The following is a 25,874-nucleotide window of genomic DNA, read 5'->3' on the forward strand; positions in this document are numbered from 1 at the left end:
AGAACCACTAAGGAACCCGTGCCGGGTCTCGCTTTGCCCTGGGGCCCTGGAGAGGATGCAAGGGCTGAGCAAAGGGCATGGGATTGGAAGCAGGATGCTCTGGTTGCAGGCTGGCCTGACTCCTCAGTTTCCAACTCTACAAAGGGGTAATTCCGAGTCTCAAATAAGACCTTAGATGCGAAAGCCCTTTGTAAACTGAGAGGTGAGAGTCAACGTCAGTTATTATTGTGCTCAAACCTAGAGTTGCAAAATGTGCTGGCGTCGCCTAGAATAATCATGGCTGTGACAGAACCACATCACTTCAGGATCCCCTGGAATGCTTCTTATAAAGCAGACTGTAGATCTGAATTTTGGGTTGGAGCCCGTCGTCACATTTACATTTTCAGCACCTCTGGGGTGACTCTGGTGCACCCCAAGGAGTTTGAGAACCACTAAATTATGTCGAGGAGTGAATGGGGAGATGGAAAAAAGTCATTCTTCAGTTTTCTGGTTTGCTGTTGGGCCACTAAGACCTCCCCCCTTCCCCTCGGCCCTCGGTCTCCGCTGCCAGCATCGTGGGGGAAACCTCACTTCTCCGAAAGGCCACGTCTCACCAGCCTTGCTTTTCCAGAAGACTACTTCTGGGTTGCTAGGTTCCCAGCTGCGCGCCAGGCGCCACCTCCTGGCAACACAGTTTCGTCACTCTTTTTCTCCCGTTGTGTTAATCAGATCCTCCCACGTAAGTGTTCTGAATCTTTGCAATGGCAGGAGGAAATGCGATTCTCTTGAATTTGAGAAGCTTTAATGTCTTTGTAAATGTCTTAACTATCTGTGACTTTGCTCTTCCAGTGTTTTGGAACGAGCCACCCAAAAAAGCGGCTCAGGCATTTAGTTTGCAAAAGTGAGATGCAGATTGGGTGGAGCTCTTCTTCCTGGAGTGGAATCGTTTCTTTAAAAGTGTCGCATCTCCTGCAGGGATGTGGCTCCTGACACGGCAATCAGCCGTGGTCCCTGGAGGAGGTTTGAGGTGCGTACCTGTGTGAGGTTTGTGGATCCCTTCCATGGCTCAGTTTAGCAGGGTGCCGTTTTCTGAGTTCACTCAGCATTTCCTGCCAAAGAAATCACTCATGAGCAAATGTGAAACTCCCATTATGCTCAGAGCGGTCTTTAATGTGTCAATTGCACTGGAACAAATTCACATTATTTATAGCAAACTAACTGTACCGCTATAAGACTGTAATGCAGTCATTAAGAATGTGCTGATATGGAAATCTCTCTAAAATAAATTGTAAAGTGAAGAAAAGAAGACCAAGTGCAAAAAAAAAAAAAAAAAAGTGCCACCTCTCAGTGGGCTGGCTGAGAAAGTGTTTGTGGGCTCAGGATACCTAATTAACAACCTGGGACTTCTTCTGAGCCTTCTGTTGATTGTCTGGTCACTTTCCTCACAGCATCCTGGAACTGGAGGATGTCTTAGAGCTGTACCTCCCAACTGTGATGTGCGCACCCAGCACAGGGTGATTGTTAAAAGCCAAAGAAAGGCATGTTAAAATTTTGAAGGGTTTATTTGAGCAAACATCAGTTTGCATTGGGCAGTACCAAAGCAAAAGTACTTCGCAGCCTCCACCAACAGGAGCTGGGGGAAAGTTTTCCTAGAGATGAAGCAGAAGCAAAGCAAAGCAATTATTTGATTGGCTTCAGCTTGAGCGGTTGCCTTATTTGGCATGGCCTGATTGGCTGTTTGTTCTTCAATTTCATTTCTGGGGTTCCAGTGCATTGACTCTGGTTTCGGTTAGTTTAATAGGTTACCAGGGCGTTTGACCCACCTAGTCCATACTTACAGTAGGGTTCGCTCTTGGTGTTGCACATTCTATGAGTTTGGGCAAATTTATAATGATGTGTATCCACCATTCCATCATCATACAGAGCAGCCTCATAGCCCTAAAAATCCTTTGTGCTTCACCCATTCATCTCTCTCTCCTCCCTAACCCCTGGCAACCTCTGATCTTTATAATGTCTCCATAGTTTTGCCTTTTGCAGAATGTCATATTGTTGGACTTATCGAGTATGTCGCCTTTTCAGATTGGCTTCTTTCACTCAGTAATATGCATTTAAGCTTCCTTCATGTCCTTTCATGGCTTGATAGCTCATTTCTCTTCAGTGCTGAATAATATTCCATTGTCTGGATGGACCACAGTTTATTTATCCATTCACCTACTGAAGATTCCAGAACTTTATCATCTCCTCAAAAGGAAACCTTGTACCCATTAAGTGCTCACTCCCCATTCTCTTCTCTCCCCAACCCCTGACAAATACTAATCTACTTTTGGTCTGTACGGATTTGCCTACTCTGGACATTTAATATAAATGGAATCTTATTCATTCTTTTACCTTCTTATCCTTCAGTCTTCAATGCATTTGTTCCTCCTTTTCAACTTCTCCTCGCCCCTAGATCCTCAACACTCTCCTGCTACAAAGTATGACGCTGTGTTAACTTTCCTTGGAGTGTTTGCTTGTTAAACCCACAGGAATGAAGCAGGTATAAGGCAAAAGAGAAACATTTTGAGTCACATTTCTGGACCTGGCTGTGACAGACTTCCTTCCCCCCTCACCTGGTTCCTCCTCAGCGTCAGCTGGAGTGTCATGAAACGCAGATTCTGTGTGCCCACCAGGGAAGCCTCATCTGGGGCATCTTTGGCATGGTTTCCAAATACGTCTTTTTGTTTGGGCACACTTGTGAGCACCCTGGGGCAGGTGTGCACTCAGGCCAAGCCCTGGGCACAGCATTCAGGGAAGCACTCACGCTGCCCCCGTCACCTCATCCCAGTCAGGGCGCACTCTGGGGCCTCCTGATATTGTGTGGGGAGAATGGCTCTCTCCAGGGGGTGGCAGCCCATGGCCTGGGTCAGAAAACACAGCTTATACCTATGAGCCCTCCCTGACTTAAGTGGCATGGGTTTTCACTGTTATCTTTTTAAAACGGACACCTTTAATTAATGGTCACTGCCACAGGGCCGTGTTTCCAGCCAACACACACCCTCAGGCCTAGAGATATCTAAGAGCTATTCAGAATTAGTGTCACTGGCTTTTCTCCAATGGAAGCTTTTTCAAGATGCTGTGTTAGTTTTCTAGGGCTACAGTAACAAAGTGCCATAAACCAGATGGCTTAGAACAACGGTTTATTCTCTTCCAGTTCTGGAGGCACAAGTCTGGAATCAAGACGTCGGCAGGGCCAGCTCCCTCTGAAACCTGTCCGGGAGAACACTTCCTTCTTCTGGCTTCTGCTGGTTGCTGGCAATCCCTGGCCTTCCTCACTTGCAGCTACACCACTGCCACCTCCCCTCCAAGGTCACATGCCCTTCTTGTCTCTGTGTCAGTGTCTCGTATCTCTGTCTCCAAATTTCCCTCTCCTTATAAGGACGCCAATAGTTGAATCTAGGGCCCACCCTAATCCAATATGACTTTGTCTTAACCTGATTACATCTGCAAAAACCCTATTTTCAAATAAGGTCACATTCGTGGCTTCTGGATGGACATGAATTGTATTTGAAATATAAAAGAGCTATTAGTGACTTCTTTTCTTTTTACCAATATCAATATCTACAGAACTTAAGACGGGCATAACCTATCATTAACAGAACTGGACTGAATTCATGTCTTGTGGGAAAATATTGTATACAGAATCTCAGAATGACTAAACTTGAATGTGAAAAAAATAAACACAAGTCTCATTGCTCACAGATACCCTTAACATAGACATATGGCATATACACCATACTTCATCTGTGCTTTTCGTCCAGAGAAACACGTTATCATCTCCGTTTATGTAGTCAATTTTCAGGTACTTCTATAAGCAGGGCCATGATACAGGGACACTATATAGTTAACAAAACTCCTTAATGTCTTAAAATAAAAATAAAGTGTATAGTCTGGTCTATAAGGATTAATTTCTTTGACAACAGTGTTAATGATTGATTATTTGATTATAAAACTCCATAATAGAAACATATGTATAAAATTACTACATAGGAAAAAAGTGTATATTTGCTGGCAAGTAACAATGAATATAAGAGGAGAAAATGATGAGAAAATATAAAATAATATTGACTTTAAATTTAACTTCTATTTTAACAGAGTGGTTTTTTTACTTTTCTAATCCTGTAAATAATAAATGTGCACTATAAAAATATAGTAAAATATATGGTGCTTGAAGAGAAAAAAAAATATGCTGGGGGCCAGCCCCATGGACAAGTGGTTAAAGTTCTGTGCACTCTGCTTTGGTGGCCCGGGGTCTGTGGGTTCGGATCCTGGGTGTGGACCTGCTCCACTCATCAGCCGTGCTGTGGAGGCATCCTGCATACAAAATAGAGGAAGATTGACACAGATGTTAGCTCAGGCCTAATCTTCCTCAAGCAAAAAAAGAGGAGGATTGGCAATGGATGTTAACTCTGGGCAAAATCTTCCTCATGAAAAAGAAAAAATATATATATATGTATGTGTATACGTGCTGTCTGATCACCCATGGGGAAACAATTGCTACCTTTTGATATCTTCCTTTATAAAAAAAATATGTCTCTAATTTATAACATTATTTTTAACGTTCTTTGTGAGAAAAACGAGTTTGTTAAGGAAACAACAGTCCATCTCAGGCTTAATTAATTTGTGGTCAGCAAAGGACAGCGAGCCCAGCAGATGTAGAACATGCAGTGATTAATTCAGTCACAGACATCTGTGTTTGGTGCTGACCGTGTTTATGGACTTCTGCAAGGTCATAGTCAACTTAGAATTACAATAATTATTTTGCATTTCATTGAGTGAATGTTTGACACCCTTTCCATTGGTTGGACTGGGAGCAGGTGAGAAAGGAGATTTTAGGGGAGAGAAAAGTATTTTAGGGAACCAAGGGCAGAGAGATAATGATTGCATGATTTTTCATAGAAAGCACAATGCTGGCATTTTGTTTCAGATTTGTTTTATTCACCAACTGTAAAGGTCGGTCGTGTTTCCCATTGTGTTCTGATGACAATATGGACTCTGTCCAAGCACAATTTCATCCAAAGCGTGTTTATAGAACGTGTATGTGTATAATGTTTCGAGGAAACAATTTGGTATACTTTTCAATTTCTAAACTTCCTCAGGTAAAGAGTAAGTTCATAAATTTTCAGAACATAAAAACTTACACAGTATATAAAATATTGAAATGAGGGAGACATATCATTTTACTCATTATCTAAATTGGACTACCTTTCTCCTGAAACAAACCAATGGAATAAACCATGTTGTTTTCTTTTTTTTTTTTAAAGATTTTATTTTTTCCTTTTTCTCCCCAAAGCCCCCCAGTACATAGTTGTATATTCTTCGTTGTGGGTCCTTCTAGTTGTGGCATGTGGGATGCTGCCTCAGCGTGGTCTGACGAGCAGTGCCATGTCCACGCCCAGGATTCGAACCAACGAAACACTGGGCCGCTTGCAGCAGAGCGCGCGAACTTAACCACTCGGCCACGGGGCCAGCCCCTGTTTTCTTTTTTTTTTTAAGATTTTTTTTCCCTTTTTCTCCCCAAAGCCCCCCGGTACATAGTCGTATATTCTTCGTTGTGGGTCCTTCTAGTTGTGGCATGTGGGACGCTGCCTCAGCGTGGTTTGAGGAGCAGTCCCAGCTCCGCGCCCAGGATTTGAACCAACGAAACACTGGGCTGCCTGCAGTGGAGCGTGAGAACTTAACCACTTGCCACGGGGCCAGCCTCACTATGTTGTTTTCATATTATCTCCTAACAAGAATAAAAACATTCGAGCAGAAAGGAAAATGTGGAGCAGAGCATCACGGTAATACTTAGAAAGAGGAAGAAAGCCGTTGGGTTACTGACTGCTCATTCGCATCTTCTTCTAGCGCCGCTGTGGGCCCTTGGGCCAGGTGATTCACACTTCCAGCCACACCCATTTGCATGTTTGTGGGAGTGGCGCCTCAGCTCCGTCTGTACTTATTTGAACAGAGGGAGGATAACAGAGGTAAGTCTAACAATTTTCCATTCTTAGTTTTGATGTCAGTGTCAAAGATTTCTTAAAACTGTATTTTAGAGTAAAAACTTGGAAATATCATCAACAGCCATAAAAAAGTTTTAAGACTTTTAAACACAAAATATTTACACTTGATTCCTTCCTGCCAAGTTACTTAATGTATAGACTTTTGCCTTCAACTCAATATATGTATATATTTCTGAATGGAAAAGTTGCAAAATATAAGGGAAAGAAAAATGATGTAATTTCATAATTACTTGGAATGTAAGATATTCATAATATTGCTCCAAATTATAGAAATATTGCAGTATAAACTCACTTTCTCAAATCTATTTTAAGTAATCTCTTATTAATCTTTCAAATTTGGTAAACTTTTATGAGATACATCCCATAGGAGATGTATGAAGCAGGATGCCAAGTGCCTTTGCTGAAAAGAATTTTATGTAATTAATAAATCACAGTTTCATTTTAGACCAACATCAGTCTACACTAGGTTGTTCTGGCCTTATTCCTACATTGGTTAAAATGATTTGGGGTTCTGTGAACAAAAGCATTTGCTAAAGACTAAATGTATAGTGAACATACAGTTAAATATAAGGCTGTGAGTCACCTGTATGATATTTAAGACTGTGTTTATCCCAGTTCACAATTATTGACTAAGGAAGCTATGCATTAGACCAAAAGAGCTTTTCCTCATTCTTTTAGTCAAACGTTGTTTTACTTAAATAAGTATTTTAAAAACCGAATTCTTTCAAATTGTCTTGCTTTGGTTTCATTATGCAACTTAAATCTAGAAAGTCTAATTCTTTTTTTTTTTATTGAGTTAATGATAGGTTACAATCTTGTGAAATTTCAGTTGTACATTAATGTTTGTCATTCGTGTTGTAGGTGCACCATTTCACCCTTTGTGCCCACCCCCGACCCCACCTTTCCCCTGGTAGCCACTAATCTGTTCTCTTTGTCCACATTTTTAAATTCCTCATATGAGTGGAGTCATACAGAGATTATCCTTCTCTAACTGGCTTATTTCACTTAACATAATTCCCTCAAGGTCCATCCATGTTATTGCAAATGGAATGATTTTGTTCTGTTTTACAGCTGAGTAGTATTCCATTGTATATATATACCACATCTTCTTTATCCATTCATCTGTTGATGGGCACTTAGGTTGCTTCCATGTCTTGGCTATTGTAAATAATGCTGCAATGAACATAGGGGTGCATAGGACTTTTGGAATTGCTGGCTTCAAGCTCTTTGGATAGATACCCAGTAGTGGAATGGCTGGATTGTATGGTAATTCTATTTTTAATTTTTTGTGCATACTCCATACTGTTTTCCATAGTGGCTGCACCAGTTTGCATTCCCACCAGCAGTGTATGAAGGTTCCTTTTTCTCCACAACCTCTCCAACATTTGTTACTATTAGTTTTAGATATTTTTGTCATTCTAATGGGTGTAAGGTGATATCTTAGTGTAGTTTTGATTTGCATTTCCCTGATGATCAGCGATGATGAACATCTTTTCATGTGCCTATTGGCCATCCATATATCTTCTTTGGAGAAATGTCTGTTCATGTCTCCAGCCCATTTTTTGATCGGGTTGTTTGATTTTTTGTTGTTGAGTTGTGAGAGTTCTTTATATATTATGGATATTAAGCCTTTGTCAGATATATGACTTGCAAATATTTTTTCCCAGTTAGTGGGTTGTTTTTTTGTTTCAATCCTGTTTTCATTTGCCTTGAAGAAGCTCTTTAGTCTGATGAAGTCCCATTTGTTTATTCTTTCTATTGTTTTCCTTTGTTTGAGAAGACATGGTGTCTGAAAAGATCCTTTTAATACTGATGTCAAAGAGTGTACTGCCTATGTTTTCTTCTAGAAGCCTTATGGTTTCAGGTCTCACCTTTAGGTCTTTGATCCATTTTGAGTTTATTTTGGTGAATGGTGAAAAAGAATGGTCAATTTTCACTCTTTTACATATGACTTCCCAGTTTTCCCAGCACCATTTGTTGAAGAGACTTTCTTTTCTCCATTGTATGCCCTCAGCTCCTTTGTTGAAGATAAGCTGTCCATAGATGTGTGGTTTTATTTCTGGGCTTTCAATTCTGTTCCATTGATCTATGCACCTGTTTTTGTACCAGTGCCATGCTGTTGTGATTACTGTAGCTTTGTAGTATGTTTTGAAGTCAGGGATTGTGATGCCTCCCGTTTTGTTCTTTTTTCTCAGGATTGCTTTAGCAATTCGGGGTCTTTTGTTGCCCCATATGAATTTTAGGATTCTTTGTTCTATTTCTGTAAAGAATGTCATTGGGATTCTGATTGGAATGGCATTGAATCTGTAGATTGCTTTAGGTAGAATGGACATTTTAACTATGTTTATTCTTCCAATCCATGTGCATGGAATGTCCATCTCCTTATGTCATCATCCAATTCTCTCAGAAAGGCCTTGTAATTTTCATGGTATAGGTCCTTCACTTCCTTAGTTAAATTCACCCCGAGGTATTTTATTCTTTTTGTTGCGATTGTGAATGGTATTGTGTTCTTGAGTTCTTTTTCTGTTAGTTCGTTATTAGAATATAGAAATGCTACTGATTTATGCAAATTGATTTTATACCCTGCAACTTTGCTGTAGTTGTTGATTACTTCTAAGTGTTTTCCAATGGATTCTTTGGGGTTTGGAAAGTCCAATTCTTAAATAATGTCTTAATTCAACTTTAGAGATTAGAATTGTAAAAAAGATTAAATATTGCTCCTGATATATCTTAGTAATTTTATTTTTCTTTTACAAGGATTAGTCCACTTTAGAACCAATATAATTGAACAGTGATTCTCTCCATATTCCTTTATTATTAATTTTTTTCAGACACGTAATTTACACATAGCTATCTTTTGGTGAATAAAAAGTCATTTAAAAATAACTGAGTAGTTATAATTTGACTCCAAATTGAGGCATTTCCAAGTCGTTCAAGATGATATGAAATATTAAAATTCTTACAGAAAGTGAAGCTGTGCTCCATGGTAGAGTGCAGTTGGCTACGTTGAGCTTGTTGTTAGAACCACATGCCTGTGATCAACTGATTAAATAAACTACTGCATCGACGTCTGTCAGACACTCTGCTGAAGGCCGTGCCGTCACTATACAGGCCAACACTAGCATAGCCATTTTCAGAGCACGGATTTCACATGGCATGATTTCCCCATGTACAAATTGCCCACCATGTACTTCAAGGCTTAATTGGAAAGTTGGTCCAAAAATAATCTCCTCTGGAAAACCAGCGTGGAATAAATTTGAATCACATTACTAAATATCAACTACTTTAGTCTCAGTTCGAAAGATATGTTTCAAAGGGGAAGCATTTTCATCAATTAATCTCTTTAAATAATATGTGAACATGTTAAGAGCCAATTTAAGTATGGAAAGGGTTATGAAGTTTAAGTTTTACTGTTTTCCTTGGTAGTCAAAGGGTTTCCCCATAACGCTGTTTTTATATATGTATAGTATATAGATAATAATGTAAATACAGAACGCACAGTTTTATCAAACATGTAATATTTATTTTCTTTAGTTTAGATAAAAGATTCCCTAGTATAAGTGACCTCACGATGCAGAAAGTTGTATTTTGAGAGAATTCTCCTTATTCATCACTAACTGTGTTTTGTAATGACCAGCAGTAGTACTTATGCTAGCACGCCGTGTTAGTACTAACATATGGCATGTTTCATATATTTGAAGCCAGTTTGAAAGTGAGCCCGCTTAGGGTGGCACACTCATTAATTATTCAGTTTTATTTCTGAGACGCTATCCACCACCTTTTATCCACCTGTCAAATAGCAATTCATTGGTTCTCAGAGAATGTTTTATGAGCCTGCTTTACATTTGGAGCATACACCCTTTCAGTATACCCTGTGACTCTTCCACTGTCTTGTGAGACCGATTCAGAGCTTTCCTAGAGCATTTCAACAGTGCCCATCCAGAGAGCCCACAATCCTCGCTACATCAATTCTTGACCACAGTGCTTCTCGTCTATCCACTATCTTCACTCTCTGTCTTCTCTTTCTGGAAAAAGGTAAAGCAACACAAGTAAATAATGACTTCAAGTTATGAATAAAACGATGATTAAAAACAATTATGTTTAATTTTGCTGCACATTCTTGGAATATTACCATGTCTCATCTCTGGTTGATTTTATCAAATGTCTCCATCACATCAGTTCCAACAGTTGAATACCATTTACGCCCCTGACCTGCCACTCATCAAGCAGGTACCCTTACCTTTGACTGACCAAGAATATCACAGATGGCCGAGAATATCACAGGCATCCAAATTATTCCCTGTGCTTTTTGAAGCGAATTCATCACTAAACTTTTCTGTTTATGCATCTTTTTGTAGCTTTCCTCTTATAGTTTCCTTTCTTCCTCTTGTCAGAAGAAAAGTTGTACATTTTCCTTGTCAATAAAAGTCTTTGATCAATAACCTTCATCACTGTGTTTTATGTCTTCATATCCTTTCCCCTGCATTTACTTATTTTTCCTGTTTAAAAATAGGATCGTATTTCCTTTTCGCGATCTGTGACTTCTTTTAACTCTACTCTTTTCTTTTTCTTTTACTTCATCACAAAACCTCTCAGACCAGAAGGCTCTATTTTCAGCTTTTGTATTCCTGTTTTCTGTGTCTTAATTAAAACATTCTAATTTGGCTTTCATTCCCACAAATTAACTAAACTATTTCCTAATACCAAGATTCCTCAATGACCAAATTGACTGTCCTAATTAGCATCCTTTGCCCTAGACTAATCTATAACGTGTCGGTCATGCCCTTCATTTTTCAGTGCCTTTGTTGACATCTATAACCATGGGACATTTTGCTATGCCTTCTTTCCTAGTTTTTCACCACCGGCTCTCTTTCCGGTTCTGTTATTTTCTCTCATTGATTCAATCCACAAATGTATATTTATTTAATGAGAATAATGGCAGAAACGAAATCATGTCAGAACTTGTAAGCTACCTTTAAGATTTTGGTCTTTCTCCTGTGTCAAAGGAGAAGCAGTTGGAATGATCTTTAACAGAAAATGGCATGAACAGAATTGTGTTGTCACTGTGTGTTATGTTACAAATGATTTAGGGTGGGAGGGAGCTGGGAGGGCTGTGGTGATGAGAGTTAGAGAGTTGGTATAGTAGGTGAATAGTGTACAGTGGTGTCAATGAAGACAGAGAAATAGGCACAAAATGTAGAATAAAATAGGCTATATGGGTGGATTTGGCTATGGGAAAAGGAAATACATAGTAATATAGAAGTTGAAACGTTGTTTGTTTGGTTTTTGTTTGTTATTTTTGGCATTTTTAATTATATATTTGCCATGAACTGAGATGAGAAATAATGAAGACAACCATGTTTGTGGTTAATATTATGAGCCTGGGTTTGATTCTGTTGAGTCTGAGATGCTGTTAAAATATTCAAGTGAAAATATCAAATGGGCAGTTGAATAAAAGTTGACTATATAAATGGTTGAGTCATTATTTTATAAGAGTAATTGAAGCCCAAGAGAAGTGTGGGTTTAATCATGCAGAGAGAGTATAGTGTGAAAAGAGAGGAATGACTCTGGTTGAGACTTGAGGATCTCCTAACTTTCACGGCCAGAGGGAGGAAAAAGGATCTTCAAACAAGATGAAAAGGAAACAACCAGAGAAGGAGGGGAAAGAAACAACAGTGTGTTGGCTCTGGGAATAAAAATAAATCACATAAGAAAAGATAGAAGTGGGCAACAACCTTGGATACCATTGAGAATCCAAGTAAGATGAGGTCTGAAAAATAAGCACTGAATTGTGTAGCATGCTTGTCATTAAGGATCTTATTGAAAAGGGCTTCCATAGAACTATTGAGGTTGGTTGCCCAATTGAAATGAACTAAGAAGAAAGTGAGAAGTCAGGAAATGGTGAGAAGTGTATGTAATTTTTTAAGAAATGTGGTTCTCAAGGAGAGTGACGTGTAGGAGCTGAAGGGGTTGTTTAAGTGATGATGTGAAGGATCCAGTTAATAAGATCAAAGAAGGGAAGAGATAATGGAAAGTATAAGGTGCCTAAGAAGACTGGATAAGGTGAGATCCAAAGCACTGGGGGGAGGATTGGCCTCAAAGTAAGAGAAATGGTTCCACTCGCGTACTAGTGGATGTATTTGTGGACATATATTTTTGTGTTTGGTAGTGAGAAGTTGAAGATGTCTCACTGAAGGGTTTTACTCTCAGCAACATAGTTGTCAATCATATGAGCTGAGAATAAGTTAGAAGAGTTGACTATAGTGACAATGGTTTCAAAATGGAAGAAGTGGTTGACCAAAGTTTCGTTGAAAGGTTGCTGAGCAGTATAAATGCTCTGTTTGGGGTTGGTGATCACAAATCTATAATACGTTGAATTTTCTTTGTTGGATCTCCTTCTGCAAAATGCTTGAAAGTTTGGAGGCAAGTATGGAGAATGTGGACAGACCTGTCCTCCCAGGATGTGGATGCAATGAAAAAGAATCACAGATTCGAGGAACTTAACATTTTTGCAAAAAACTATTGAAATGAAAAAGCATGGGATCTAAACTGATTAAGAAAAAAAACCAAGAAGTGAAGGCTGATGAACTGGAAAAAAAATTGAGGTTTCCTGGTGGATGAGTTTGAAGAATTGTTGTTGGGTGCTTGACTTAGTGATTATTCAGGTGGACCACATCCCTTGCTGGTGATGACAAGGTCAAAATTACAACTACGTGAGTACAAGGATGCTGTGCAATAGACAAGTAGGTCGGTGGAAGTCATATGGTACCTAAGCAATCTCCTTGGTTCCTGCAGCACCCTGTAGATTTTAGTCAAATCTATGTATGTCTCTGGCTAAAGAATCACAACCAGCCTTACTACATTTTCTTGGTTTTCCTCAAGTTTATCACTATTTATTTATTTTAGTCATTAGGTAAATGATGACCTTTTGGAAAGCAGATGCAGCTAGGAGTCAGGAGACTAAATTTTAATTTTGCTTTTGTCACCTTTTAGCTACACGATCTTGGGCAAGTTGTATTTTCCTCATCTATGGAGTTAATTCATTGAAGAGGATCGTGCCATAGAACATTTCCAGGTTGGAGGCTCATTATTCTTTTTAACCTCTAGGATTCCCTCTTGCCTCAGGGATGTCCTGCCAACACATCAAACTCAATATAACAAAAATGAACCAGATTTATTTTCTTTAAGGAGTCAAAGTTTCAGTATCATCTTTGTTTTCTTCATCTTTCTGAACTACATCCAATTTGTAATTGATGGCCAAGCTCTGATTATTTTCACTTTACAAATTCTCTCGCACCTTTACTGCTCTTCCCATGACCACTGAGATCCTGACACGTCAGACTATTATTACCTAATTCCTGGACTATTGCAATTGAAAACAAATCTATTTTCTTGAATCCAGTGTTTGTTTTCACGACTGCCATTCTCAGTATTCTTAAAGCACAAGGAAAGGCCCGATCTTCTCAAAAGGATTTTGATCCTTTCATTTTCTTACTCAAAAATATTGAACCGGCATTTCTTTCAGGATAATTTTGAAAAACCTTTACTTGATAGTTAAGGTCTTCCATCATCGAATGCAACCTACAAAAGTGATAATTTTTTCTTTGAATTTTAGTCATAGCTTTTACTAACGATATAAGAAAAAAGTAAAAATACGAACAAAATGTTTCCTTTTAGTGAGGCCATGCTGATCATTATATTTCAAATTGAACCCATTGCTCCCAATCCATGGGTGTCCCTAGTCCCATTCCATGCTTGATTTCTCTTCTATGCACTGAGCACCACCTAGCACACTCTATATTTTACGCATTCATTCTCTTTATAGTCTATATTTATGTATTTATGTTCTCCATCATTAGATTACACATCACTTGAGGGTAAAGAGTTTTGTCTATTTTGTATACTGTATCCCCAATGTTTTATCAGTGCCTGGCACATAGTAGATGCACAATACATTTTTGTTAAATAAATGAATGAGTAAATGAAGCGTTTTTATCTAAGTTATGAATTATTTTGTTGAATCTATTGTACTACTTTATGTAACAAAATTAAGTGATAACATAAAATTTTATATTTAAAAAATTTCTTGATTATTTTGGAAATATTGTAATCCTTATACACATTGTCCCTCTGTGGACAATTTTCTTCTTTTGGCGAACGTCCGGCATATCTAGTGCAGGTTCACAATGATCTTTGATGTCCGAGTGATTTTTGCTAATGTTTATTTGCAGAGAACTTGTTGGATCAGCATTATGGGGAGTGTAATAGAATGAGAACTCGACCTGCTGAGGTTAGATTGTAATTTACAGATGGATTCTTCACACAGGCCAGGAAAGGGCTAATGTAGTAACTTGGGAAGGCTTAGCAACCAAGTAGAAAGCATATGATTTATGATGATGCTTTATTTTACTAAAGAACAATTGGCTTAGTAAATATAATGTTATTTATTGTTACTACATTTTCAATTTTATCTATAATAAAGGACCAGGGTTTCATGATTGACTCCAAGTGTGAATCTGGAAAAGGGCACTGCTCTTTCAACCCCAATATGAGCACAGAGTCTATTATGATCAGTAAGTGGAAAATAAAAGAGGGAGGGGGAAAGATAAAGTAAAAAGGAAATTAAGGAAAACAAATTCTGACATGGTGACCCATTTTGGATAGTTGCATGGATGATAGATAGTACATGAGTAAAATAATAGGAAGAAAGTCGGGAGCTGAGAAATAGATATTTTAATTCCTCATTTTCAAGAATATTCCTCATTAAGTGATAAGCATGTATTTTTTCCTCTAGTATGACAGGGTTGTCATTTCTAGGGCAAGTCAACCATTTACCAAAAAAGTGTATATTTACATATATTAATATATCGTAAAGTAATTTTCAATGTTTTCTGTAGTTGTTTTCCTGATATTAAGTATAACCACTTTTTGTCATGCATTAGTAATCTTTTACAAATGATTAAAAATGGTGTTTCTTTCAAATGGGAGACAACAAAGTGCATGTGTTAGCCAATTACATCCTCTGTCATGGTCTAGAAGTTGCTATACTAAAAAAGAGATGGTGGTAAAGTCACTTTTTCATTTTCTCATTTTCCGTAAAATATATCAGTCATGAAGCCGGCCCAATTGCTTGCTGCTACACACACTGACACATCGATGTCTTTGAGTCTCACTCATTGGATGCCTTTCTAGAACTCCCTTAAAAGACATTCTCTAGAATGCATGTGAGTTAACATGAGTTGACTGTGGGGATAATCTTGGCTTTCAGTCTGTCGGATATACAGTAGACGCTTTTCCCTCTTTGCTTTCTCTATGTATTGCCAGTGGTAAAATTGTGTCATTTGACAACAGAACAGGTGGAAAAATAATTATGATGTTCAAAACACTTTGCTTTGATTGACTTAAAGAGGCAACCCATCTTTCTTTCTCCTATCTCGTATCTCATATCTGGAAACTAAATTAAGACAGGTGCATCCAGCATTGACTAAAATATGAGCTGGGAGGTTATCCAGAGGTTTACATATGATCATTCAAATTGTCAGTGGAAGTACAATTGGAAAGCAAAATATTTTTGGATTAAAGTTAAAAGGCACAAGTTTCTCTTTGTATAAAGCCTACATAGAAATTCTGAAAAAAATTTCTCTTCTCTCACACAAAATTCTTTCCAAGGGACAGTAATTAAATATTTCTTATACAAAATGAGTAGAACCTTTATTCCTAACTTGCTGTTAAAGTTGCTGAGAATTTAAGACACAAAATGAAGCCAATTAGACATGAAGACTTTTGTAAAGTTTGGCATAACTAATAAAGGTATACAATAAGATGAGAATCAGCCTTCTCCACTGGACACCATTCTCTGAGAGTCCTTTTTTTTTTTCCTTCCTGGAAACAGATATGATCACTGATAGCTGCGCCACTCAATCTATTGAAGAGCAGGAATTTATAACCCACTGTTTTGGGGGTAATCCAGTGTAACAAAAATGTGAAATAATTAATTACAAAGTTAACTCAGTTTAAGAACCATTGTGTCTACAGAACACTTGCGTAGATGCTTCACAAATGTGTACAGAACTTTAACAAAGCTTAATTGCTCAAAATGCTTTCACGCACATTTTTGTCATCTCCCTATAATCTGTCCCCGTGGGCTTGGGACCTCTCTAATAGGAAGCCAAACCGGGTGTCACAATGCTCACCTACCTACTTGTGAACTAGCAGGGGTCCAGTTCATGACCTTGTGAGAACGTACTAAAAATGTTTCATTCTCCATTCTATCCTGGGCCAATTAGTATTGTTTATTACTAAACAGTGAGCCTAGAGTGCTTCCGAAGGTTCTGGTCCTGCCAAAATGACCACAATCTGAAGTAGCCAAGGGAGTAATTCCAGAACATCAGCCAAAGAAAACAGCTGAATGGTGGTTCGGTGAGTCAGACTTGATAGATTTTGTTCTTTTTAAATGATATTCAACTACTGTTTTATACTCAAGGGTCACATACCAATTCAATGCTTACTCTCCTTACTAGGATAGAAGTTAATACAGATCTTAACAAGAAAGCTGAATGTTGTGTATACACGGATTAAAATATTTCATTTTGCCATTAATAATGATAATTTAATTTAACTTAAAATATCTTTTCTTTCTTGTCTCTACACTCTATTTTTTATGGCTTAATATGTTCAGTCATATGTGGCTTATTAACATAATATTATATTATTAATGTAATGTTAATATGTTATGTATTGCAATTGAAAAGTATCACTTTGATTACCTTATAGAAACTTAGAGCTAAGATCAAAACATATACTTTTACTGATGAAATCATTTTATCAGTAATAGTATTTTGACAATTTTAATGTGGCTGCCATATCATGAAATACTAATAACGAGAATTATTTTCAATTCATTTAGTAAAACCGTAGAATTTTTAATATGTGATGAGAACTTTTGAGATCATAATCCAATTCCTACATTTTACAAATGAGAAGATTGAGATTCAGCATGCTAAATGATTTAGCCCTAATTCCTAATTTGTTACTTATTGCCAAAATTAGAAACCAAGCTTTCTGACTCTTATAGCATATTTTACTTATTTAAAGAAAATAATAATTAATTAAGCCATTTTGTTATCTTTTATACCTATATTATTTTTGCCATTTCTGATACATACTATCTAAACATAAGTATTTAATATAATTAAGCACAGGAAGAGGACTTTTTATTTCTATGTAGAATAAAGTTGTAATCATACAGGCAATAATGAGATTAGATTAAACTTTATCCAACTTTTTCATATGGTGGACAACGGAAACCGATTAACAATTATAAACACTCTCTAATACGTGTGATGGTCTAATGAGCACGTTCTCCTTGATTAAAAATAAACTTAAAAACATTTAAAATTGTGCTGATATTTTCTTCCTTTTTCATAGATGAAGAGCTTTTCTCTGGAATGTATAAGGATTTCACGGGGTCAGATGTTGCTATTTTTCGCAGTTTGACCACAAAGAATGCAGGCAGACCTGATGGACACAATTCCAAATGGCTAAGTGGTCAGAACACATTTTATGTATTTTTTGAGAACCATGCTTTAAAATACGTTGTTTAATTCCTTAGTGAAAATTAGGTTAAAATGGTTAAAAAATTAAAATATCAGGCCATAATATCAGTAATGATGATTGTGTACTCTATGATTTTAAATATTTAGGATAAATAAATAATTGAAATAGTCCATAGGTCATATTCCAACTCTTCATTTACCATCGCTCAATTATCGTAGGATATATGAGTAAATAAAAATGACAGTGATATTCATCATAATGCCCGTATGCAAGAATCTTGTCCAGTTGTTTAATTGTAACATATTACAATTAAATATGCTATTTATTGATTTAGTCTGCTTGTATATTTTAATAATAGCAAATTGAAAATTTTCCTAGATTTATGACAGTTAGATATAATGAATAGGGTATATTCAGGAACTCCTCCTCTTTGTTTTTTACACAGATTCTAAAATTACAAAGTTGGTATATATTCTGTCTTCATAATTTGACTATTGCTTAGTAGAAATCATGGGTATGATAATTTTATGATTATCAGTATTCAACTGTTTCCAGTTCTTGAAGTCACCTCATGAATGGTGCTCATTTGACTTGAACGTATGATTCCAGTCAGTTGCTGTTGTTTAGAGTTATTTAGAGGAGGAAGAAACCACTAAGAGCCTTGTCATCTCACCCTGGGGAAAATTTCTAGCTGAACCTACATTCGGCAATTCGCTCGACATTGCGAAGGTGAGCCTGACCCCCGCAGCTGAGCATCTTCTTTCACAGATAGGCCAGCGCGAGAAAGCATGGATTGTCCGCTGGCTTCTTCAGATTGGTCCTCCAGCACGTCTGGAAATGGAGAATTCTAAAAGCTCTTGTGTTCTTGAAATAAGGAATCCTTCTATGTCTCCAAATGACTGCATTTTTCCTTGGAAAGTTTCCCCTTCATCTCATATTCTGCATTTTAAGAAAAACGTGTTTTTCGGATCTCGGACTCCTGACTCTTCATTCTGCTTCAACGAATTTGAGTCTACATGCACAGGTTGAAAACCACACTTTGAAAAGCAAACGTTTTTTTCTATAAAACGCCCATCAGATTCCATGGGAAATAACTGGTAGAAAAGCTTTTCCGTGTTTAAAAACTCATCAGGGAACATAGAACTTTTGCATTTGCTGCACTTCCAGAATATATTGCAGACAGAGAAAAATGCTTTAAGCTCTCATATTATAGCTATACTCTGTGGCACTTGACATTCCAAATGTGACATGTTGAGTGAATACAATTACTGCTCTGAGACTTTCTGCCTGTGAAGATCGAATTGTTCTTCTATACTGAAGCTGGAGAAGGCACGTGCCTGTGGGTTACTTGGAGGGACGGTAGATGGATTTTCATCACGATTTTCATCATTTCATATGTATATGTACATAGTCGTTGTATTTTTTCCAGAACCTACGTTTGTGGATGCTCACGTCATCCCAGATGGCACTGGTCCTAGTGATGCTAAGGTGTACTGCTTCTTCAAAGAGAAACGGAGCGACACCAGCAGAAGCACAGAACAGATCCATTCCATGATCGCTAGAGTCTGTCCCGTAAGTGTTAATGTTGTTCTAATCTGAAGAAAGACTACGAAATTGAAATTAAATAAATGTTTTCTTTTCCAATAGTTTCTTTTCCTACTTTTATTATCTGCTGTTAAAATTAACAAAATATCGAAAAGAGACGTTTTAATTTAATGTTTATTCACGTCAGCCATACGAGATAAACACTCTATTTCAGCAAAAAAATTAGTTCAAGGAAATATTGTGGTTTTACACAGATAAACAGTTTTGATTACTTTTTGCTTTTTCATTTAGCACATTCGTATTAAGCACAAATAGCTAAATTGGATACTACAGAAAGAAACGGAACATTTCTTGTTAAGTACACGAATAAAATATAGCAAAACCTCAGTAGAAGACTATTTGGGAACTGTCTACAACAGTGAAAATTCAGAAACGCTTTGGTGAAATGCAGTTCTAATTATAAACAGTAACCAAAATGTTCTCGTGTATAAACGGTAAGTATACACAGCAACTCAAAAAAACTCACGATGTCCTCTCATGTAGGAGTTTTACAGGCTTGTCCTGACTTCTTTCTGGTTAGCATCCTTTGTGCGAAAGTACTTCTTAAAGGATTTAGTGTTTTAAACAGTTTATTTTTAAATATTACAGTATTCCATTGATCGTGGGGATCATCTTCTTCTTAATCATTTGCAACAGGGCAGTAAGGCCAGCAGAAGAGGTGAAAGGCTTCTGGGTGTACAGAAAAAAACCGTCATCAATAGAGACTATTTGTGAGTGACCCAAATGCCATTTTCCCTGCCCCAGCTGGAGAAATATGTATACTAACGCATCCAATTAGAAATACTAAGGGTTAAATGATAACGTGAAGAAATGAAGGAGAGAAAACAGAACTATTGGGGACCATTGGGGCAAGTGTAAACCCACTCTCCCGACCACAGTCGAGTCTGCAGGCTTCCCTGTGTGCGAGAATTTATGTCCACGTTGAAGACAGCTTTATCAAGAAAAGGCAAATTAAATCATGTAGTCTCCATAACATTTTACGAATGTTTCCATCGTACATTGTTCAATTTAGAAACTTTAGGGCATACATTTATTAAGTTCATTTTTTTAAACATTTTCAGGTGATGCCATACTATAGCATATCTATGGCTATTTTATAAAATACTATATCTCTGAAATATTCCTTTTGAACTATTGATATGCAGATGTGGTTAACAGTTCCATCCTTCAGATTATGACTAATTCCTATGCAATAAACATCCAAGTTGAGTTTTTAATACATTTCAATATTTGTTTAAGCAATCTGAAATATGTTTACAGAATGGTTTCAGAATGACACTGGTGGACTGCGTCATCTTGTCAACAAGTGGGCCAGCTTCGTAAAAGTGAGGCTGGTATGCTCAGAGACTGGTAAAGATGGCCCGGAAACTCACTTTGATGAATTAGGTACGTAGATATGAGACTGAAAAATATTTTTGGAAGAGATTTTGTAAATTTTATAGATTTTAGTAACCTCTCAGAAGGGATATATTTTCCATGGGTGTTTTCAGCATAAATACTATGCCAGTTTGAATTAATGGTTGGATACTGTTCATAAATTTCCTCAAGTATTTTTCAAATCTGTTTTGCCCCTGAGTGCCCTGCTGAAATGTCTGGTTCACTGAATTCACCATGATACATCAATGAATGTGTGTGTGTGAGAGAGAGAAGTACTTGTATAATTTATACGTAAGTAATGGTATGTTTGCGCTCTTTGAAAATGAATGTGTATTTCATGTTTATCTAGGTTCTCATTTGAACTCAGTTTGTGTGAGAATACAGCTGTATGTTTTTACCATTACAGTAAGTAGACAGAATAGATATAACATGGAAACGTCAGAGTAGAAATTAGACTGAGGCTCCAGGCTCTGTTCTTGGTGACCCCGGGACTAAGAGATCTCAGCATGTGTGACATGAGGAGGGTTATACTTTCCTGGTCAGATAAGGACTAACAATCTGATTCCTTTCTGCCAATCAACAGTTCTCTTTTTAATCAGAATAACTTGGTATATATCATAGTGTCATGATTACTAACTGCCATTTAGAAACGACATTTCTTTTGCTTTAATCCATTAAAATGTAAAATGCTGGTTATTCTCGAATGGATTAGGTTATTTTGAGACAGGTGATGAGGTTAGCAACAAAAATCTGTTACAATATGGAAAAATTTGCTAGTTCTAACAGTTATAAAAACTGAAATAGATAATTGGTTTCCTCAAAAGTCATTACCTTGATGATAAAAACAAGACTTTCTGTGCCAGCATTTCTAGAAAATAATTCTAAGTACGATTTTATGTTATAACCTAGTCACTTATTATTTTCCCCCAAATTCTTTGCAAGTATGTTTGTGTTTCCGTGACTTAGGATGTTTCAGCCTTTCTTGTTTTTTAGGGAGAGTTAAACAGTGTCAGACTTTGTTCACATATGGAAGGCCTAGTGGTTATAATTTCTTGCTTAAAAGGCTATAATTCACTGTGAGTTTAAACCAAATACGTCTTTCTTTGTATTCCTCAGCAAGACTTATTTGCAAAGATGTCGCTAAATCCAGACCTTTCTTGTAATCATGACAATTATTAATTGGGGTTTCCTCTCAGAAATCTACTTCCAGGTTCTGTTATGTATTAGTGCACCTTACTGTCTATCCCTTTGTGTTTGCCGTAATATACTTTAAACTTCTTGTTGTTAGAAAAATTATTGATTAAATAAAATATCACTAGCAATTTTGACTATAAGCCAAAAAAGTCTTATTTTATGTAAAGCAAAACAGTGACTATGGAAAAGTTTTCTTCCATGTTCCATCTTCTAACCTTAAGTCAAAAAGAAATTGAGAGTTGTCATACCTTTTAAATTAAAAAAAATAATATATTATCATTAAAGGGTATTTAGAAAATGCAGAAAAAAAGAAGAAACAGGAAAATTTCTATAGCTCTGCTAACCAGAGACCCTCACTGGTAATCTCCTTGTTGTCTTCGGGCGTATAGTTTTAAGGTTTACAAGGTTCTAGTCCGTATTTTATACCATGGGGTCTTTTCCACTTACAACGATTTCTTTAGCACGTTTTCTGTCAGGTCACAGCCATTGTAAATCCCTTTAGTGTTTGTACAGCATTTCATTTACTTTACCACGTGCCTGTCATTAATTGACTTAGTTGTTTCCAGATTACAATGATGCTGCAGGAATATTCTTCTGAATGATACTCTTCATGGTTGAAATTATTTTCTTAGGGGTAAATTTTTTTAAATACGGTTAATATTTGGGAACTTTGAAAGAATGACGTTTCCCTTTTACAGAGGATGTGTTTCTGCTGGAAACTGAAAACCCAAGGAGAACTCTAGTGTATGGCATTTTTACAACAACAAGGTAGGGATTAAACAATTACATTTTACGAGTTAAACAATAAACTTTATTGAGTAGTAGTAATTATTTAAAAAGTATTCTTTTGGGGCCGGCCCGGTGGTGCAGCGGTTAAGTTCTCACGTTCTGCTTCGGTGGCCCGGGTTCGCTGGTTCGGATCCCGGGTGCGGACATGGCACCGCTTGGCAAGCCATGCCGTGGTAGGGGTCCCACATAGAAAGTAGAGGAAGATGGGCATGATGTTAGCTCAGGGCCAGTCTTCCTCAGCCAAAAGAGGAGGATTGGCAGCAGTTAGCTCAGGGCTAATCTTCCTCAAAAAAAAAAAAAAAAAGTATTCTTTTTAAGTTTTACTTTTACATAGCGTTTAAGATGTCACCCTCCTTTTCACTTTTGCCTGATAACCAAAATATATTTAAGCTGAACTAACGCTTTCAAAATAGTGTTGTACAGAGTATTTATAATGATTAAATGCTATTTTTCTCAAAGAAAGGAAAACATGAATTACAATGCAGGAACAAAGTATACAAGATATTTTATTTTAAGGAAATACTTTGAAGACTCATAATTCAAATAAAACTTTTGACATTGCTATTAAAATATTACTTCTGGAGCAATCTAACTTGACTGTATAGGAGCTAAGAAGGCACTGAACCAGTTTTCACATTCCATATGACAGTATTTCATATGTTTGAAAATAAGTTTAATGTTTTCTAATTGATGTGGGATGCCCAATCCCAATTATCATATATTTCAAGACAGTTCACCATATTCTCACTCTTTCCTGCACGTCTTTCTGCTTACACATTTTATACTAAGGATATTACTCAGAATTCAGCACAGCTCTCCACCTGTGACACGGCCAATACAGAATGTAATGGGTCCCTTTCATTAGACAATCAACCACACAACAAAAATCTAAAGATTTTAACATTTTTTTTCTAGTGGGGGAAAAACGGTATAGTTGTAAACTATAATGAGCCATTCAAAGTAAAAGAAAATGCCAGAGATATTGATTATAAATCATATTTACATTTTCCTTATAAGATACTTAAAAAGATGTCCTTCAGGATGAGTTTAACTCCTGTTTAACAAAGAAAGTCATCTTGATTTAACTCACCAAGAACTGAACAAAGAAAAAAGAACCAAATTCTTAAGGAGAAAATGTTTGTTTCAAAAAAACTTTCCTAGTTTCTCTTTTTCTTAACACCAATAGCTTTAATATTGAAAAATTCAAAATTGTCATTTCTGAGTGTTACTGCTAGTGATTAAAATATATCTCATTTTCAAGGGGCTTCTAAGTTTTCCATTAGGTTTTAAGAGAAATTTAAGAGAAATACGTGAGGCAGAGAAATGTTTGTTTCAATCAATCTGCCTTAGTTAAAATGGAAACAGTTTTTAGTAAGGATCCAAGTAAATTTGATGAGATTTGGGGCTGGCCTGGTGGCAGAGTGGTTAAGTTCGCACGCTCTGCTTCAGCAGCCCGGGGTTCGCAGATTTGGATCCTGGGCGCAGACCTACACACCTCTCATCAGGCCATGCTGTGGAGGCATCCCACAGACAAAATAGAGGAAGATTGGCGCAGATGTTAGCTCAGGGACAATCTTCCCAGGTAATTTAATGAATCTTTTTTGGACCCTATTGTTTTTTCTGTTACTAATAGAGAAAGTACATAAACAACAACAATTTTGACTCCTCCAACTACTATTTAGGATAAATAGTAAAATAATCTTAAGGCAAAGAGATATGGTGTTCTCTTATTAATGAGGTTTATTTCTAGGAGTTAAATTATAATAGATTGTACTGATAGTGATTTAAAAATTCAAATTTATTTACTTATTTGTTTCTTGTGAGGAAGATGGGCTCTGAGCTAACATCTGTGACAATCTTCCTCTATTTTGTATGTGGGTTGCCACTACGGTGTGAGTTGATGAGCAGTGTACAGGTCCGCACCTGGGATCCAAACTCACGAACCCTGGGCCACCAAAGCAAATCCCACAAACTTAACCACTAAGCCACCAGGCTGGCCCCAAATTCATTTTTTTTAAAAATAAATCATCAATTCATTTTTTGTTGCTAAGATAAAATAGAAACTTCTTTGACTTGTCCTATATTTTGGAAACTGAGAATTTTCTATAACTTACTATTGTTTACTACCTTCATGGATGAATTAAATGTTTTAATGCTTTATGTATCAATGGCTTATTTCAAAACAGCGGAAGTTTTTAGCTTTTCAAGTGTAACATAACATTCAACCCTTCCATGAATTATATCAAATTTTTATCACAAACTTTGCCATCTATTTTTTTAACCATATTTAAATTTAAAAACAAAACAAGAATAAAATGGATCCTCTTGTATTTTCCTAGCTCAGTTTTTAAGGGATCAGCAGTGTGTGTGTATCATTTATCTGATATGCAGACTGTATTTAATGGGATTTTTGCCCACAAAGATTGGACTTTTGTCCAATCATCATCTGATTTCTTATCAGTGGAGAATTTCATGTTTCTCTGTTATTTTGCTTTTTTAAAAAATGTAACTTAACGAGAAATGAATATCATGTTGATGTTTATTAAATACAACCATAAGCCTACTGGCACACTCATTCTAATTTCTCAGCTCGTGGGTTCCCATATTTGGGATTTTGCAAATATGTCATAGCACTCTACAATTTTTTCTAAGAGGTATTGCCAATAAAATCTCATTTAGATTTCAAGACAACTGGGTATGTTAGCCAGGACAGAGAGATTTTCCTAATTTTATTGGCATAAAAAACAAAACTTGGAAAGTCTTAACATTTCAGTGGCAGCCTAGGAATTTGAATGCTAGTTGCTTTTCACCACTCTTCCTTATATTAAGGAATCTCATCTATTTGAATGGAGGAATACCGTGAAAGAATTAATTCAGAGATAAATCATGTGGAGATATTTCAATTTTCAGGGGTAAACTTAGTTAAAAATTGTGTGTTGTGTATTTCTCAAAGAAAGAAAATGGTGTGTGTGAGCAAATAATTACAGTGAAAGTGATGTTATAATTCAAATGAAATGTTTACAAAATCTAAAGTTCTGAGGCAAACAGATATAGCCATGTCTTACGGTATTAGTAGCATTAAGGGGTACGTTGAAAACTAACTTTTCCAGCTGGAGTTACAGACAGTGGACTGACAGGTTGGAATTGAAATTTTTCTGGGACTACAATGATCACAGTCCCAGATCTGTGGCCCATAATAATGTTGCATTGCATTCTAGAATATTGATTAGTTTCTGTCTCTGTAAAATGTTAGACAGTATGGTGATTGAGAGGAGATGTTATACGATTAATCGATTGTATATCAAATTATATCAAGAGGATATAATTTTCTTACAT

At 36.8% G+C, this 25,874-nt stretch overlaps 1 pseudogene; it reads left to right on the forward strand.

The window, feature by feature from the left end:
- Positions 1 to 3,736: 3,736 nt before the first annotated feature.
- LOC111773307 (semaphorin-3C-like) lies at positions 3,737 to 25,038 on the forward strand (annotated as a pseudogene).
- Positions 25,039 to 25,874: the final 836 nt, after the last annotated feature.

Source organism: Equus caballus, chromosome 4 (assembly GCF_041296265.1).
Source record: "Equus caballus isolate H_3958 breed thoroughbred chromosome 4, TB-T2T, whole genome shotgun sequence".
Taxonomy (NCBI): domain Eukaryota; kingdom Metazoa; phylum Chordata; class Mammalia; order Perissodactyla; family Equidae; genus Equus; species Equus caballus.